Source organism: Corythoichthys intestinalis, chromosome 20 (genome assembly GCF_030265065.1).
Source record: "Corythoichthys intestinalis isolate RoL2023-P3 chromosome 20, ASM3026506v1, whole genome shotgun sequence".
Taxonomy (NCBI): Eukaryota; Metazoa; Chordata; class Actinopteri; order Syngnathiformes; family Syngnathidae; genus Corythoichthys; species Corythoichthys intestinalis.
In genome coordinates, this window is record NC_080414.1 from 14,526,560 (window position 1) to 14,545,293 (window position 18,734).

The 18,734-nt window shown below is 39.8% G+C and overlaps 1 protein-coding gene across 1 annotated transcript in view; it reads right to left on the reverse strand.

Annotated features, from left to right (window-relative positions):
* The window catches only part of LOC130908834 (cadherin-7-like), a 262,669-nt gene that overhangs the window by 175,165 nt on the left and 68,770 nt on the right, over positions 1 to 18,734 (reverse strand). The gene's annotated exons all lie outside the window — the stretch shown is intronic.

The following is an 18,734-nucleotide window of genomic DNA, read 5'->3' on the forward strand; positions in this document are numbered from 1 at the left end:
AATCCTGCACTGCCAGACGTGTCCCCCTGCTGAAGCCAGTACACGTCCAGGCCCGTCTGCGGTTCGCTAGAGAGCATTTGGATGATCCAGAAGAGGACTGGAAGAATGTGTTATGGTCAGATGAAACCAAAATAGAACTTTTTGGTATAAACACAGGTTCTCATGTTTGGAGGAGAAAGAATACTGAATTGCATCCGAAGAACACCATACCCACTATGAAGCATGGGGGTGCAAACATCGTGCTTTGGGGCTGTTTTTCTGCAAAGGGACCAGGATGACTGATCTGTGTAAAGGAAAGAATGAATGGGGCCATGTATCGAGAGATTTTGAGTGAAAATCTCCTTCCATCAGCAGGGGCATTGAAGATGAGACGTGGCTGGGTCTTTCAGCATGACAATGATCCCAAACACACAGCCAGGGCAACAAAGGAGTGGCTTCGTAAGAAGCATTTTAAGGTCCTGGAGTGGCCTAGCCAGTCTCCGGATCTCAACCCCATAGAAAATCTGTGGAGCGAGTTGAAAGTCCATGTTTCCCAAAGACAGCCCCAAAACATCACTGCTCTAGAGGAGATCTGCGTGGAGGAATGAGCCAAAACACCAGAAACTGTGTGAAAAGCTTGTGAAGAGTTACAGAAAACGTTTGGCCTCCATTATTGCCAACAAAGGGTACATAACAAAGTATTGAGATGAACTTTTACCAAATACTTATTTTCCACCATGATTAGCTAATAAATTCTTTAAAAATCAAACAATGTGATTTTCTGGGGGGGGTTTTCCACATTCTATCTCTCTTGGTTGAGGTTTGCCCATGTTGACAATTACATGCCTCTCTAATATTTTCAAGTGGGAGAACTTGCACAATTAGTGGTTGACTAAATACTTATTTGCCCCACTGTAACTGCTTACTATGTCTGATTTGTTTTTAACAATGATATTTTTTTCCCAGCATATCCTCATCTATATGAACTGTTATTAATATACTGTGCTATAATCTATTACATTACCATATTAAGCCAAAGAAATACACCAAAAACTTTGAATTCCGACTAGAAAACTCTAACCTGATAAACCATCACCCGTCCAAAGAGCATGAGTGCCATTAAGTGGAGAAAACATTTCGTACCATGAAATTAAAACGATCATATTTTCGGTTTTCCGTGGTCAATCGGCGCCAGATAAAAAATGGGAGAGAGGTTACAATAGTTTGTTTTTCACGGTTCTTTAAAGACGATGAAAGATGATCATAGTACTTCCGACTGCAAGCTTGTGGGTGGTCACGTGACCGTATTGGTACATCTGAGTGGTATAATGGGGTCATGTGGTGCTACTGTGAGCATTCCTAGCAAAAATGAAGTCAAATTTAATACAGTGTATCACAAAAGTGAGTACACCCCTCGCATTTCTGCAGATATTTAAGTATATCTTTTCACGGGACAACACTGAAAAAATGACACTTTGACACAATGAAAAGTAGTCTGTGTGCAGCTTAAATAATAGAGTTATTTTATTTTCCCCCTCAAAATAACTCAAAATATAGCCAATAACCCCCGGCAACAAAAGTGAATACACCCCTTAGAAACTACGTACATTCCTAAATGTCCAAATTGAGTACTGCTTGTCATTTTCCCTCCAAAATGTCATTAGACTCGTTACAGGAGTGCTGTCAGCATTGCTGCAGAGAATGAAGAGATGGGGAGTCAGCCTGTTAGTGCTCAGACCATACGCCACACTCTACATTAAATTGGTGTGAATGGCTGTGGCCCCAGGAGGAAGCCTCTTCTGAAGACGGTACACAAGAAAGCCCGACGTCTAATCAGACAATAGGACATGGTTCCAGTAATCCATGTACTTTGTTGACATGTCTTCAGCAAACTGTATGCGCGCCCCATGTCCCGTCAATATCATTATGAAGTCTATGGCTTGATTTACAGTGCCCTCCACAAATATTGGCACCCCTGGTTAAGATGTGTTTTTTAGCTTCTAATATTTTTTTTTTAATTCAAATAATATGGGACCTTAATGGGAAAAAAAAGAGAAAAATCCAACCTTCAATACAAGTGCATTTATTCAGTGGGGGAAAAAATCCCACATAAAGAAATAATTATTTACCCACCCCCATACTTCACAGTGGGTATGAGGTGCTTTTCAGCATGCGCATCTTTCGTAGCACGCCAGACCCACTTAAGAGTGTTTGTTGCCAAAAAGCTCAATCTTGGTCTAATCTGAGCAAAGCACACGGTCCCAGGCTTCAACTGGGACCGTGTGCTTTGGTCATACCCACTGTGAAGTATGGGGGTGGGTCAGTGATGCTGTGGGGCTGTTTTGCTTCCAAAGGCCCTGGGAACCTTGTTAGGGTGCATGGCATCATGAATGCTTTGAAATACCAGGACATTTTGAATCGAAATCTGTTGCCCTCAGCCCGAAAGCTGAAGATTGTCTTTCTGAAAGACCCAGTGACGACCAATGACCCTAAACATATGGCCAAATCTACACAGAAATGGTTCACCAGACACAAAATCAAGCTCCCCCATCTCAGGGGGGCCATCTCAGTCCCCAGACCTTGTTTTGTTGGCAAAAGGGGGTTGTACAAAGTATTAACAACAGGGGTGCTAATAATTGTGACACACATTATTTGATGTCAAATAATTTCTTTATGTGGGATTTTTTTCCCCACTGAATAAATGCACTTGTATTGAAGGTTGGATTTTTCTCTTTTTTTCCATTAGGGTCCCATATTATTTGAATTAAAAATTAAATATTAGAAGCTAAAAAAACACATCTGAACCAGGGGTGCCAATAATTATGGAGGGCACTGTAGGTCCACCACTTCATGAGCGACTGCGTGAGTAAAGCAACTCCCACACCAAAGTATTAAAATGAATAAACATGGAAATTTAGTTCATCAAACCAAATTTTCAATCAGCAAAATCCCACTTTTGACAACATTCTAAACCCATGTTCTTATATTATCAAACATCGTGACATCATTTGTTGTGCTTATGTGAGCTCTTACTACCTCTGCCAAGGACATAAACTTGATCTCCTTTTTGCTATTAAGATCCTAGCTGGTAGTCATTGATTTCACGGCTGATAAATGTCGAAGCCTCGGCAGCCCGGCCGGGGTTCTTATTGGACTTGGTGGCATAGACAGGACCACCCAGCCGCCCCGAAATGAATGTTACCGTTGCTGCCTAAGTGCTGGAAGAAGCCATGCATCACCTCAGCGTGAGTCAGAAACCACAAAAAACACTCTGGAAAAAAAGCCCTGATAGTGCGCTAATGCATCTCTATCAGTGTGATTTGTGATAAAACGCATTCATAAATGCGACCCAACACACACCAAAAAGTGGATTGTTGATGTAAGCAACTGTACGCATTCACCTTATGTTTTAGCTTTCGGAGAAGTAAAGCTATAAATATCCGCTTTCTGAAGGCCCGGCCAGATATTTCCACCTCTGATTCAGGCTCATAAAAGAGTTACAACCTTGTGAATTCGCACACAAACACAAGCACGCACACGCAAACAGTTTCTCTGTCTCCCACTCTCATGGCTGATAGCAAATAATATGATTTGTTGGAGGGGCTCGGAGGGGGTCAAGGTAGCGATTTGACACGTCTTCTTCTTCTTCAATGTGCCACAATAACAATTTACTAGCGCACTGTTGGCAGCACTCACATTCAATGCAAGGAAACAAATAGAAATGTGATATACTGTAGAGTGGGAATTCATGCATTCTTTTGTTGATAAGACATTGGACATTAACTTTCAGTGAGTGCAGATTTCGGGCATTTTGGCTGATCTTTCAAAACTAATTGGATGTTGTGTGAACCACAATTAAAACGTGGAGGTTAGCAAATTAAAGATAAGATAGTGTTTTTATCACCAGAAAAGCTTATTTCGCACTTACAGTATATTGTTTTCAGAGGGCTTAGAGAGAGGGAGGGCTCAAAAAGTCACTCGCTCTCATCTTCTTGGTGAGGACAGTAACTAAACTAAAATAGCTACTCCCCCATTATTTGTTTACAAATCAGAATGAAATAAATAAGGTGAATTTTTCAGTATAAGAACTTCTAATACAGATAGAAGCAGTGTTGTTTTCGTTAACAATGATGATAACGAAAATATTTCGTCAAACAATTTTTTTTCATGACGATGAGGTCATGATGACGCGCTGAAAACGTGTCTTGGGAGACTAAAACATAAGGAGATGGATGCCAGTTGCCATCTGACGACACGAGAACGAGATGAAAATTCACCATAGTTTCTGTCATAAATTCACAATGTGTGATATTTTCTTATATTATGTGTAGTTTGTGTCACTCATGTGACGTGCTGCACCCCCTCCACCCATCCCCCCTCCCCATATACACGCTTACTCACAGTGAGTAAACCTGTGCCCATTCCAGGCTCCTTTTGTGCAACGTGTCAGGTGCTGCTTGGTAAGTTTTGCTTTCTTATCTTGGCTAGAAATGCCATGTTGCTTTAGCCTTTAAAGATCTGTGTTTAGTGATCATCACACACTAAACTAGCCTGTAGCATTAGCATAGTGTTTACGTTTTGCCTGGCACCGCCAGACTATTCTCCCTGTATTTTTCAAACACTGTGAGAAGTAGTCTGGGACCCAGCCCATTAACGGCCTCTTGAACAACTACAAAATCAACAGTCCAATCACATTCGTTTATTTGCGTGACGTGTTCTTAACGAGTAACGTCACTCTTGCACGCGGACAGTAGTCCCTACAACAACACAGATGGTGAACGGTAGAGCCGAGAATATGTTCCAATCTGCGGTAAAACCAGTTTTAAATTACCACAAACACATTGACACAAGTCATTCACAACAGTCAAGATGGCTCGCGCTAGCCATGTTGAATAAACGTCTCCATTCTCCACGCTAATTACTTGTCGCTTTAACAACGTCACGTCTGCCCGTCGCTGATTGGTCCACTCCGCTGTCTGTTTGTTGTGGCTTGCTCCGCCCTCGGAATACAATCCGCCGAACGGTTGCCAGACTCAATCGCTGGAACAGCGGTGAGTCTGGTATACCAGGTACGTTTAAGTTAGCATTAGAGTTCGCTTTAGCATTAGCATTTAGCGATATGACTGTTTTGTCTTAAACTCTTGGAAAACATTTTACATACAATTCGTGATGTCCAGGTGAGTTTAATTGCAAATATAATGTGCGTTTTCCTGCTGAGTGTGTATTATCATCATGAAAATGGTGATGTTCTTATAGACTATACAGTTATGTGCTCGTCTGTGGTGTTCATTCGAAATTGTTAAAAACCTTTTATTTATTTATTTATTTATTTATTTGTTCATGGACCGAAAAAAAAAAATGTAGTTTATAGACGAAAACATTGAGAGTTGCCGACTAAAACTAGACGAAATTTGAGTTTTCGTTGACTAAAACTAGACCAAGACGAACACATTTTGAAATGACTAAAATATGACTTAAGACTAATAAGTATTTTCATCCGAAAGGATAGAAGCTTGCTTTTTTTTAAATTTCTATTGTTGTTCTGCTTTACTTCTTTTTCACATGGATTTAATTTTTCTTTTGCCGATTTAAAAAAACAAAAACAAAAAAGAACTTTGACAATTTTGGTGATTGACAAAGATGGCCGACCAAGAAGCATGCTCCAGGATGGAGCACCAGTTATTTATCAAGTTTTTTGGTTGCTGAAGGGTGCAAACCAGTTGAAATTCATAGGAGACAGTGAACTGTGTATGGTGTTGTTTCAGCCGAAAAAATGGCAGGAAGTTTGAAAGTGACGAAGTCAACAGTGTTGTGAGCGACTGGCATCAGTCGAAAGATTTTTACGCTGAGGGAATATGGAAGTTTGTGCACGGATGGGAAAAGTGCAGGAAAGTGCTGGAAGACTACGGTGAAAAATATTTTTTAAAAGTAAGCTCTGTCTGTAATAAGTCCTTATACCGAAAAATTCACCATATTTATTGAATGACTCATATATTCCAGGGATGTATATGTATTAATCCTCAGAGCCCATTTTTATTTTTATTTTTTGTCTCTATTGCCATCAATGATAGCCAAGGAGTTAAATTCACACTAATTTAAATTTGAGGCCAAACAATACAGATTAAGAACAAACATGGCATAATGGCAATGGCAAAATATGAAAATAATACAGTGGAACCTCAACATACGAAGGGAATTCGTTCCAGGACGTTGTTTGTAAGTCGAAATGGTCATATGTCGAGCAGGATTTTCCCATAAGAATACATTATAATTCCATTAATTTATTCCACAGCCCGAATACATACACTAAATCCTTAATAAATACTGCTTGTACGATTACAAATGGCAAATACACATAGCAAAACAAATAAATTATAAATAAAAATCGGAATAATAAAAACAATAATTCCTGTAATAATGTAACAAATCAGGTTCTAATGTGGCGGACGTGTTTTGCGTGCTGTACCTGAATGCACCGCATGACTGACATGACAGAGAGAGAAAGGTAGATTTTACTTTCTCTATTAATGTTTTGTTGTTGGCGTCAACTGCGGCGGATAGTAGGCGTGTTGTGTACACAAGTTCTGAAATAAATGTTTAAAAACCTGAGGAGGCTGGCGATTTCTTTAGTGATATTTCTACAAAAGTAATTGTCACCTTAACTTATAAAGATTGGCGAACGGAGGTCGGAGGAAGACCGTCGAGATCGTAGACATTCTATGTCCGTATTGCCGAGCCAATTCACGGGTACGCACAGCACCCTCATATTTTTCGATCATTTCCATCTTTACTTCAATCGTAAGCGTCACCTTTTCCTTTTTTTCACCACCTGCACTAACCTTCTTGGAACTCGTGTTGATTTCTCTCACAAGAAAAGCTGCCGTGCCGTCTTGTGGCAAAACGAAGAAACTGCGGCGCCGTCTTAAATCATCGTATTTCGAGCATGTCGTCGGATGTACAAATGGTGAGTCAAATTTTACGTCAGATGTCGAAAAGATCGTGTGTCGAAGCGATCGTATGTTGAGGTACCACTGTATATTTTGTGTAATATTGAAAAGAAAAAATATATATATATATTTTTTAAACATGATAGCAAAAAAAAAAGTTTTCAAAAAATCTCATTTGTGATAATCTTGATAATTAAATCAACTGCCCAAAAAAATATCTATTTAAAAAATTTTCTTCCCCCACTCTTTCCTTCCTGTTCTGCCATAGTTTCTAATTCCATAACATACCTGTCAAGTTGTACGGTTTCGGCATAATTTGTACAAATGAGCACTGATTTTTAAATGTGTACGCCGTACGTTCAAAATCTGTACGTTTTTCGTGCATTACGTTTTTTTTTCTCCGCTCGGATTTTGCCATCATTTCGGCAACGAGACAATGTGAGTTACTATGCGTTACTACGTTGGTTGAATGACGCGAGAAAAGTCAGACACAGAGAAAGAAGAGTGGGAGTGGAAAAGGGGGAGTTGTGATGCTGTTGCAAACGCAAAGCTAGGCTAGGTGGCTCAAATAATGCCTGACTGCAGCCGACAGCCTACAAACTACGGCCACATGATACTACGCTAGATATCACTTGTATATGAACTAGATGCGAAATGATACACTTGCCGGCGTTGGTAAACAGCCGCCATCTCAAAGCAGTAGACTTTTCAGAGAGGCTCTGTTGTAGTGAACCTTCCTAGCAAACCTAAGTAACCTTTTATCTAAAATACTCCTCCATCGGCAAAATTTTGACTTGAACTCTTTAAATGATGAAACAGTTTTAAAACTTTCACATGTCGAAAGTAGACAGAAGGGAACTAATGCAAAAACAGGAGCAATTTTAACAACTTTAACGGTTGAATCACAAAATTAAATGACTTCCAAACAGAGAAAATGTTACTATGTTTTATTTATTTATTTTTTTTTAATGAAAAAAAAACATGAAAGGTAACACCAGTTACTTTGCCAAGTAACTAATTACTCTTACATTCAGGTAGCTGAGTTACAAACTCAATAACTTTTTGGGAGAAGTCATTCGTAACTGTAATTAATTACTTTTTTTTTAAAGTAAGATTAACAACACTGGTCATAAAGATGCAGTCTGCAGAATGAAAAGTGACGAAAGCAGAGATTTTATTCTGCCAATTTGTTGCCGAACACAATTTGCCTGCAACTATTGCTGATCACTTCTCAGAATTAGCAAAAGAAATGTTCCCTGACTCAAAGATTGCATTGGTAAGTGAATTTTATCAATTGACCTTTTTAATCTATAATTGGACACACTAACAAACCACCGTCAATGCAAACTGAATTGCAGGCTGAAGTGCCATGAAGTGCAGCCATCAAAAGAGATGATAGAAATTGCCAAAAGTGCTACATACAATTATAACAAAAGTCACTGTTAAATTTGAGTAATCATGATGTAGCTGAAGATATTGATTGTTCTTTGATTGCACCAGGTCATACAGTGGGGCAAATAAGTATTTAGTCAACCACTAATTGTGCAACTTGAAAATATTAGAGAAGCCTGTAATTGTCAACATGGGTAAACCTCAACAATGAGAGACAGAATGTGAAGAAAAAAAACAGAAAATCACATTGTTTGATTTTTAAAGAATTTATTTGCAAGTCATGGTGGAAAATAAGTATTTGGTCAATACCAAAAGTTCATCTCAATACTTTGTTATGTTCCCTTTATTGGCAATAACGGAGGCCAAACGTTTTCTGTAACTCTTCACAAGCTTTTCACACGCTGTTCCTGGTCTTTTGGCCCATTCCTCCATGCAGATCTCCTCTAGAGCATTGATGTTTTGGGGTCGTCGTTGGGCAACACGGACTTTCAACTCCCTCCGCAGATTAACTATGGGGTTGAGATCTGGAGACTGGCTAGGCTACTCCTGGACCTTAAAATGCTTCTAACGAAGCCACTCCTTTGTTGCCCTGGCTGTGTGTTTGGGATCATTGTCATGCTGAAAGACCCAGCCACGTCTCATTTTCAATGCCCTTGCTGATGGAAGGAGATTTTCACTCAAAATCTCTGGATACATGGCCCCATTCATTCTTTCCCCAAAGCATGATGTTTCCACCCCCATGCTTCACAGTGGGTATGGTGTTCTTCGGATGCAATTCAGTATTCTTTCTCCTAAAAACACGAGGACCTGTGTTTCTACCAAAAAGTTCAATTTTGTTTCATCTGACCATAACACATTCCTCCAGTCCTCTTCTGTATCATCCAAATGCTCTCTAGCAAATAGCAGACGGGCCTGGACGTGTACTGGCTTCAGCAGGGGGGGACACGTCTGGCAGTGCAGGATTTGAGTCCCTGGCGGCGCACTGTGTTACTGATAGTAGCCTTTGTTACTGTGGTCCCAGCTCTCTGTAAGTCATTCACTAGGGTCCCCCGTGTGGTTCTGGGATTTTTGCTCACAGTTCTTGTTATCATTTTGACGCCACGCGGTGAGATCTTGCATGAAGAGGGAGATTATCAGTGGTCTTGTATGTCTTCCATTTTCTAATATTTGCTCCCACAGTTGATTTCTTTACACCAGACATGTCCAAAGTGCAGCCCGGGCGCCAAATGCGGCCCGTGGTCAAATTTCATCCGGCCCCCAGCCTCTGTCCTAAAATCAATAACGTCTGGCCCGCACACAGACTTAATAAATTGGTCAGCAGTACTGCTACCAGCATATCAAGTACCATACACACTAAATGCTGCTCCTCATTTACCCACTAAAAGGCAGCAGCACTCTAAGCAACATTACCCCATGTGACCCTTTACTCCCAATTTTGTGAGGCGATTTTACCAAACAAGACACGCTGACATGTATGACAAGATCACAGGGAAGATACGTTGTGAGAAATTGAAGCAACTTGAAGCTAGTTTATTTCACAGTAGTATTTCGCAAGAGCCCGAGAGTCGAAAGAGAACGCTGCAAAGGCTAGTTGTGAGATTGTTGAAATTATTAATTAAAAAACATAATAAAGCAAATGTGACGCACAGAATGGCTTGCTACAATTTGTTTAAAGATATTGTTCTTAGGGCTGTCAAACGAGTAAAATTTTTAATCGAGTTGATCACAGCTTAAAAATTAATTAATCGTAATTAATTACAATTCAAACCATCTATAAAATATGCCATATTTTTCTGTAAATTATTGTTGGAATGAAAAGATAAGACACAAGACGGATATATACATTCAACATACGGCACATAAGGACTGTATTTGTTTATTATAACAATAAATCAACAAGATGGCATTAACATTATTAACATTTTGTTAAAGTGATCCATGGATAGAAAGACTTGTAGTTCTTAAAAGATAAATGTTAGTACAAGTTATAGAAATTTTATATTAAAACCCCTCTTAATGTTTTCGTTTTAATAAAGTTTGTAAAATTTTCGATCAAAAAATAAACTAGTAGCTCGCCATTGTTGTTGTCAATAATAATTACCGTATGGTGCTGAAGCCTGAAACCCATAAAATCAGTTGCACCTAAGCGCCAGCAGAGGGCGGAAAAACACCAAAAAACACAAGTAACAAGTGGAAATGACACTTAGCTGTCATTTTAATCTGTTTGAGCGGGGCGGTGCGTTAAATGCGTCAAATATTTTAACGTGATTAATTTTTAAAAATAATTAACGCCCGTTAATGCGATAATTTTGACAGTCCTAATTGTTGTACGTAAAAAACGTCAGCCAAGGTCGGCCCCCCAAATTTTTACGACACCAAATCTGGCCCCCTTTGCAAAAAGTTTGGACACTCCTGCTTTACACCAAGCGTTTTACCTATTGCAGATACAGTCTTTTCAGCCTGGTGCAGGGCTACAATTTTGTCTCTGGTGTCCTTCGACAGCTCTTTGGTCTTGGCCATAGTGGAGTTTGGAGTGTGACTAACTAAAGTTATGGACAGGTGTCTTTTATACCGATAATGATAATACGATAATAATGAATTAATACAGATAGAGTGGAGCCTTGTTAGACCTCGTTAGAAGAAGTTAGACCTCTTTGACAGTCAGAAATCTTGCCTGTTTGTAGGTGACCAAATACTTAATTTCCACTCTAATTTGGAAATAAATTCTTTAAAAATCAAACAATGTGATTTTCTGTTTTTGTTTTCCCACATTCTGTCTCTCATGGTTGAGGTTTACCCATGTTGACAATTACTCTAATCTTTTCAAGTAGGAGAACTTGCACAATTGGTGGTTGACTAAATACTTTTTCGCCCCACTGTATGTGACAATATTACCAATAAATTCATATTATTTTTAAAAAGTGAGTTTTACTTTTGTTTCATATTGCACGCTATATAAAACGTAAGATTAGTCACCAATTTGTAAGGGCATACGCCACTATTTGTAAGATTGCCAATGGCCTCGGGTTGACAGGTATGCCCTAATTTCCATCTTATCCCTACAAAAAAAAAATGTTACACTTAAGGGTTTAACTGAAAAAGGGAAAAATGCATCTGGTTTGGTGTTTATTCCTCAGGATAGTCGAGGCTTTAAGGCGGCATTTGTCGAAAAACAGCGTAGGCTGCCTTAAGTACTTCCTTCACATCCGCTAAAAATGATTTCTTAGCACTTTGTTCAAAAGTTGACCGTGGAAAAAAAAAGTCAAGGAACAAGGCTGTTCCGCTTCTTGGTCAAAAGGCAGACGAGCTGTAAGGAGGATGCTCCGAGTGATGAATGGAATAAAATCCTTGCTTAATGACACCGCTAGTGATTTGTGGCTGATTTTACGAGCGGCGGCCGGGGAGGGGGACCAGGAGAGGAACTTTGTTGTATTGTGAAGGTGAGCCATCAAGGTTAGTCTCCCTCTCCCTCTCCTGAAAAACAGTTTGCTAAATCCCATTTTCCGGCCATATGATGAAAAAGCGAACGTCGCCGCCATTACGCCAGCGGAGGCCAGCGCTCCGAGGGGAGTTTCTCCAGCACCGCTCCGTCTTTTTCCCTTCCCGTTTTGATCTCCGGCGTAATGTGACAAAGCCTTTTACTTTTTTTCACCTCTAAAAAAGACACCATCCAATTTGCACGGCCCCGACCGGAAAGAAAAAAGCGGCAATGGTGCTCTGCTTTGTGGCCTTTTCTAAAGAGGCTGCTCTCCATCCGTCTTGCAGCCACTCTGCATTGTCTTTATGAAAAAAAAAATAGATAAAATGTCCTAAAAGTGTTCTTCTGCGGGTAAAATGAGGAAGGTTTCCCGTTCTTTCGTGTAGCGCCATCCATCATACCTTTTATATTGCCACCTAATTATATTGGCCTTCTTCTATGTGCATGAAGGTACTATTCATACAGTGTGATTCTTCAGGCTGTGTTTTTTAGCAGGGCGCTCGCACTGCTTGACAGCCAACGGGAGCGACACGCGTGCAGATGGTTCGGGGTCAATGAGATCGCACGGGGGGTCGCGCCGCACTCATAACACTAATTAGTCGCGATAATTAAACTCACGAGCCTTTTCAGCTCGGTAGGTGGGTTGGTGGGGGGGCTTTCCTGAAACGCTAATCAGAACGGAGGCGCTTTAAGGCTTTGGAAGGCTCTCAAACGCAGCTAGGTGGAAGCTAAATTAGGCCTAGAGATGGGCAGGTAGTCAAGAACAAAGAGAACAAATTCCATTGAAGCTAAAAAAGTGATAAACGGGCAGTCGCACCTGAGTAATAGCCTTGAACAAATCTTGAAATGCCTTGTCTGTCTAGGAAATCTGTTTCTTGGGTCCTGAAAACTTTTCAAGTGACATTCTCTGACACACATTATTTTGTTTTTCAATCAGTTTTGTACCCATCCGACTAGGCATGTGCCGATTACCGGTTTCAAGGTATACTGTAGTATGAAAATGTCAAGGTTTAAAAGCCGCAAAAATTTTCAGTCATACCGTCCCTAAGGTATTAGCTATTTTTTGTGTCCCAAAAATGCACGGAGAAATCCCTTGCTTGCAGCTGTAAGGCTCAACCCTCTACCAACGGTTGTCGCTCAGTGTCAGTAAGTCAGCTGTGCTATACTATGGCTAGAGGAGGTGAAACTCCTGGACTTTTTTCCCCATCGAAGAAAACGAAATCGCTGGTATGGGAATACTTCAGCTAGGTTACCGATGGCCGCGGCTCACAGGGGGGGCCAACCGACGTGTTAAACATATTTGCGTAGGGTGGCTGCCGAGGAGGCAATACCTCCAATTAGGATCGGGTCCGATCACGTCATTTTCAAAGTATCGGAATCGGCAAAAAAATATCGGCCATGCCTTTTTTTAATATACTGTATATACAGTATATATTTTTTAATTGTTTTCTAATTGTATTCAACGTTACAGACATAATATGTTACCCTCATCCAGAGTCTTTAGTTTAGGCTTAAGGTAGGGTTATCAAATTTATCCTGGTAATGGCGGTAATTTTTAAAAAAATGTATCACGTGAAAATATTTAACGCAATTAATGCATGTGCTGCACGACCCACTCACGCAATGTCGCGCTCAATCTGTAATGGCGCCGTTTTACCTACATAGAGAGATAAAAGGCAGCGTAAAATGAGTAGAGTGAATTTTGGCAGCCTTTGGAGCCTCTTTTTAATTGGCTAAAGCCTTACAATCCCTCTCCCTACAATTAGAAATATCATGGGAAGCAATGTGGGGAAGCAAGGTAGCAATTGATGATTTTCTTAACCCCTTGTGTTATTTCCCAATGCAGAGAAGATATATCAATTGGTAGCACTCCGCACAGTCATGGTTCCACTTCCCACCATGCAGTTGGGCATGGCTACAGTATCATTTACTGAAAGCTCAACAAATACACTAGATGGCAATATTTAGTCACAATATACAAAGTCACAAGTCTTTCTATCCGTGGATCCCTCTCAAAGAAAGAATGTTAATAATGTAAATGCTATCTTGAGGATTTATTGTCATAATTAAACAAATATAGTACTTATGTACTGCATGTTGAATGTATATATTCGTCCGAGTTGTATTCATTTTTTTTCTTAATGCATTGCCAAAATGTATATGATCGGGAAAAATTATCTGGAATGATTGGAATTGAATCGGGAGCAAAAAAAAAAAAAAAAAAGCAATCGGATCGGCAAATATCGGGATCGGCAGATACTCAAACTAAAACGATCGAGATCGGATCGGGAGCAAAAAAACATGATCGGAACAACCCTACCTCCAATATGATTTCGCATTTATACAAAATTAAATGTTAGTAAACACTGTCATTTCATTTGATTTATAATATCTCAGTTTAGTTACTGTATTGGCCCGAATATAGGAAAGCCTTGATTATAGACGACCCCCTCTTTTTCAACGCTCAAGTTTGAAAAGAGACTTTTTGAACACCAAATTAATTTTTATACAGAAAATAATTACAGTACATCTGAAACAAATGATTATAACAATATATTTGAGAGAAAAAGCTGAAAATTTTTTATTTTGCCTCATTCAAATCTTAATATCTGAACATTTAAATATGTAAATTTAAGTGCAATCACATTCGTAAATGACTGGCTTCTGGTGTTTGAAATGTAAATAAACCAATTGTGATAAAACAACAAAATTGCAATAACTGCATTAACCATCAAAGTGAAGTCTAACTGTACTGTAGTCTTGAAACAAATATGAATAAGGAAAAACAATGCAATAAAATAATGCAAACTGGTTAAACTTGAGAGTAGCTAAGATCTCTCATGACAGAACATCGCTTCAATGATATCTGGCGCCATCTAGCGGGTATGGGTATAATGTCTAGACTGCGAATATAAGACAACCCCCACTTTTTCAGTCTTATTTCATTGCAAAAAACACCGTCTTATATTCGGGCCAATACGGTAGTTAGTTTCGAGTTTAGTAACACATCTTAGATCTGTAATTGCAATACAGTGATACCGTGAAACCGTGATATCCTTGCTTAAGGTTATCATACCGTCAGAATCTTATACCGGCACATGCTTACATCCTACATGCTATATTTTCCAAAATTGCTAAGATTTCTCAAATGTCCAGTACACCAAAAAGACAATTTATTGGTTTCAACCCCCCCCCCACCCAAACTTTCCAGGGATGACATTAGCATACCATTTCTCAACCAGCACTTGTTAATAAGAATGTCAAAGCATGACCACAGCTACAATCTGCACTAAACTTTACCCCAAAGGACTAATTACCGTATTCTAAAGTACCCTGTCCAGGACTATAAAGCTTCAAGTATGATCCCAAGCCATAAAAGTCAAGTGTCAAGGGTGTACAAACCTTGAACACTTGAACGCTACAAGTCATTTTAGCCCTAAAGGTACAATCATGTTCAAGTGTGTAGGCTTGGCCTCAAGTGATCTAGAAAGTGACTTTTGATGAAGTGTTGTGCATGTATTGTCTAACTTAAATGCGCCACAAAAAGAGCCAACATCCGAGGCCGATTTCTTTGAAGGGAAGCCAAAAAACAACAGGGTATAGCATTAGTGTGCCAGTCTGATGTCAAGAACAATGCTTTGCCTCAAGAGTTTAAGTGGAACATCCACTTTACTCCCCTTCTCCTTTTCCTATGAGGCAAACGTCTTTCATATTTCCTTAATGCGTGCTGAGGCATAATTGCCTATGTTTGTTTACCGCATGCACTCTCAAACTCTCACCCAGTCGGTGTTCGACACACTTGTGATTAAAAAACCTGCTCGGCCAAGAGCACTCGTGGCTCGCGGCAGAGGCCACGGTAATCCCCTCGTCCGGCGCCTAAACCCACAGATTAAGACGGTTGACAAGGACAACCGAGTGCGAAACGACTATGCGGATCAGCGGGTGATCGCCACGCATGATTAGCCATAAATGACTGGAGTTTTTTGAGGACGTAGACGGCTGCCGAGTTACGGCACTTGAAAGAGTTCTGCGTCGTTATCGGTCCATCAGTGAGCTCATTAGGACGCTTCAGATAGCGACCAGTGGATTCATTGTTAGCATTAATCCAATTTACAACCTGTCTCAAAGTTGTTTTGGTGCAATTCTCTGTATCTTGAAGATTTTTTACGATACCGTATGTCAACATGATCTGTTTGTAGCTAAAACTAAGTACTATTTCATTCGCAATGGGGCATTTCTAGTCCTATCGAACTGGAGAAGTCTTTATTTCACTTCCCTATTCCTGCGAGAACAGCAAAAACATGTAGAGACAACGAACATTCTGAATTCAGTAGCTAGACATCATTCGTTTCTACATTTTTTGCTGTTGTTCCCAGAGAAAGTCAATGGAGAGGGATACTACCTTAAAGTGAAATATGATCAATTGCCGAGTCACAGAGTCAAGAAAAGACTGTTAATCTTCCGAAGTATGTGAAGGATAATATTTTCTTCTTGCTGACGGCAGTAAAATGTGGAGAACAGAGTAAAGTCGAATATAATCGCATTTTCAACTTGAAAATACTGCATTTCACATCCAGTTGCTGCAGGTATTAGTGTAGCTGTTCCATCTTCAAATGAGGGGTAATGTTTCTTTCAAAGTAGGTTTAAATACTGTTTAGACATTTCCAGCCCTGAGTCAAATATTGTAAGTTATAGATCCATAAATTCTAGAAACGACTACAATTCCTTGCTCATGCAGTTTTGGCTATTGCTGTTCATCTTCTGAAGTAAGCAAGTAAAAGTAAGACCAGTCTTGAGCCCCTTTCACATACATATCCCGGTAAATTCCCATGTAAGGTGACGCGGGATTTACTCGCGTCATTGCTTTCACACATGGAGAGATATCCCGGGAATGATGCGGGCTGGACACTTTCACAGACTTGTCCCGTATTGCCCACTCTGTGTGGGGAGAGCTGCTGGCGCGATTTTATAACCCGTACATTAGGTCGTTTTTGGTCAGCATCGGCTGTCACATTCTGTTGGTCAGATCGTGTTTTGTTACAGAGCCTGTATTTTTATTTGACTGTATTTAAACCAGGCGATCCAAGAGAAGGGTGCCGAGATATTAACTTGCTGGGCACCATTCGACACCTTGTACTCTTGTACCTTGTATTTGCTAGCTTGTATGTCTGTCGCACTTGTTTTGAAATTCCCTACATTGTACTGCTATTTCAGTGTATTTGTTTTGTTGTCTTATCGGTTCTCTGCCTACCGCTTAGGTTAGTATTATTGTATTATTGATCCCCGTAGACTAACTGTCATGGACCCATTGTATTATTCGCCCTTTTCCGCGATCCTGTGTATATTTGTTTGTATTTAATAAACCCTTGAACGCTTCCCTCCGTTGTTATCTGCTTTGAGGTACAACCTTGTTTCTGCTGTTGCGGACCCTAACATCGGCAACAAAATAAACGTCAGATTTCCAAAGATGGACGATGGACTCTATTCCTAGGCTCTACGATCCAGTAGCAATTTAATGTCCTTATGTTTTCAGTTTAATTTAACTATTTCCAGCTTGGTATGTTGATAATTGCAATGTTTGTTTACCACTTTTCGTCTTACTGCGAAGAAAGAGGAAGTGACGATCGGCCCGCCATGATATTTACGTCATGAGCCATCGTGCTGTGACCCATGAATTTAATGCCTGCTTTCACAGCCACCGCTTCCCTGGAAAGTCCCGGACATTATACTAAGACGCGACTCGGTAAATGTTGCCGTCATCTTCGTTGCAGTCAACCCGGGAAATTGCTTTCACATATAAGGGCTGCCCGTTTAAATCCCGGGATTTGAACGGTGTTCGGGTGTATGTGAAAGAGACTTTAGTCCATTAAAGGTCATTTGGTTCAGTCTTGATTTTATGGGCCATTTATACGACAATGGCAACAAGGGTGACAATGCAAAAACATTTCCAGAGAGCCCTATAGCTTACACGGCGTTTCGGGTGGCTGAAAACGCAAAAATTTGAAAACGCCCCCCTGTCGTGCCGTTTAAACAGTTGACAATGCAAAAGTTAGTTTTGGTTGGCAACTGACATCCGTACTCCGGAACATTAGGTGGTGAGAATGCTCCAATTTTAGGGCTGTCAAACGATTAAAAGTTTTAATCGAGTTAATCACAGCTTAAAAATTAATTAATCGTAATTAATCGCAATTCAAACCATCTATAAAATATGCCATATTTTTCTGTAAATTATTGTTGGAATGGAAAGATAAGACACAAGACGGATATATGCATTAGACATTCTGTACATAAGTACTGTATTTGTTTATTATAACAATAAATCAACAAGATGGCATTAATATTACCATTCTGTTAAAATGATCCATGGATAGAAAGACTTGTAGTTCTTAAAAGATAAATGTTAGTACAAGTTATAAAAATTTTATACTAAAACCCCTGTTAATGTTTTCGTTTTAATATAATTGGTAAAATTTTCAATCAAAAATTAAACTTTTAGCTCACCATTGTTGATGAAGAAATTACTGTATTCTCATGGTGCTGAGACAACAACTCTACAGAGGTTCTGGATTAAAGTAATTCCGGAATATCCTGACATCGCTACGAGAGCATTGAAAACCTTGCTACAATTTCCAACATCGTATCTTTGTGAAGCGGGCTTCTTAATTAATGCTTAACGACAAGGCGAAGTCGTTAATGGTGAGAGCGGTGTGCAATTGTTGTGTGCAGCTAACATGGCAGGATGTATCCGAGGATAACTTTTTCTTCAAGTCCTTCCATGATTAAACGTAAGTTAATATTACTTTCTTTCATGAAAGTTTGTAGTGTTTACTTTGGAATCGCTGCATTTGCACATTTTGCGGCTATGTTTAGCGTTACACGCGTGCGCAGAACCGCATCGTTGCAATTTTTGATGGGTTGGGAAATTTGTCAGAACACCG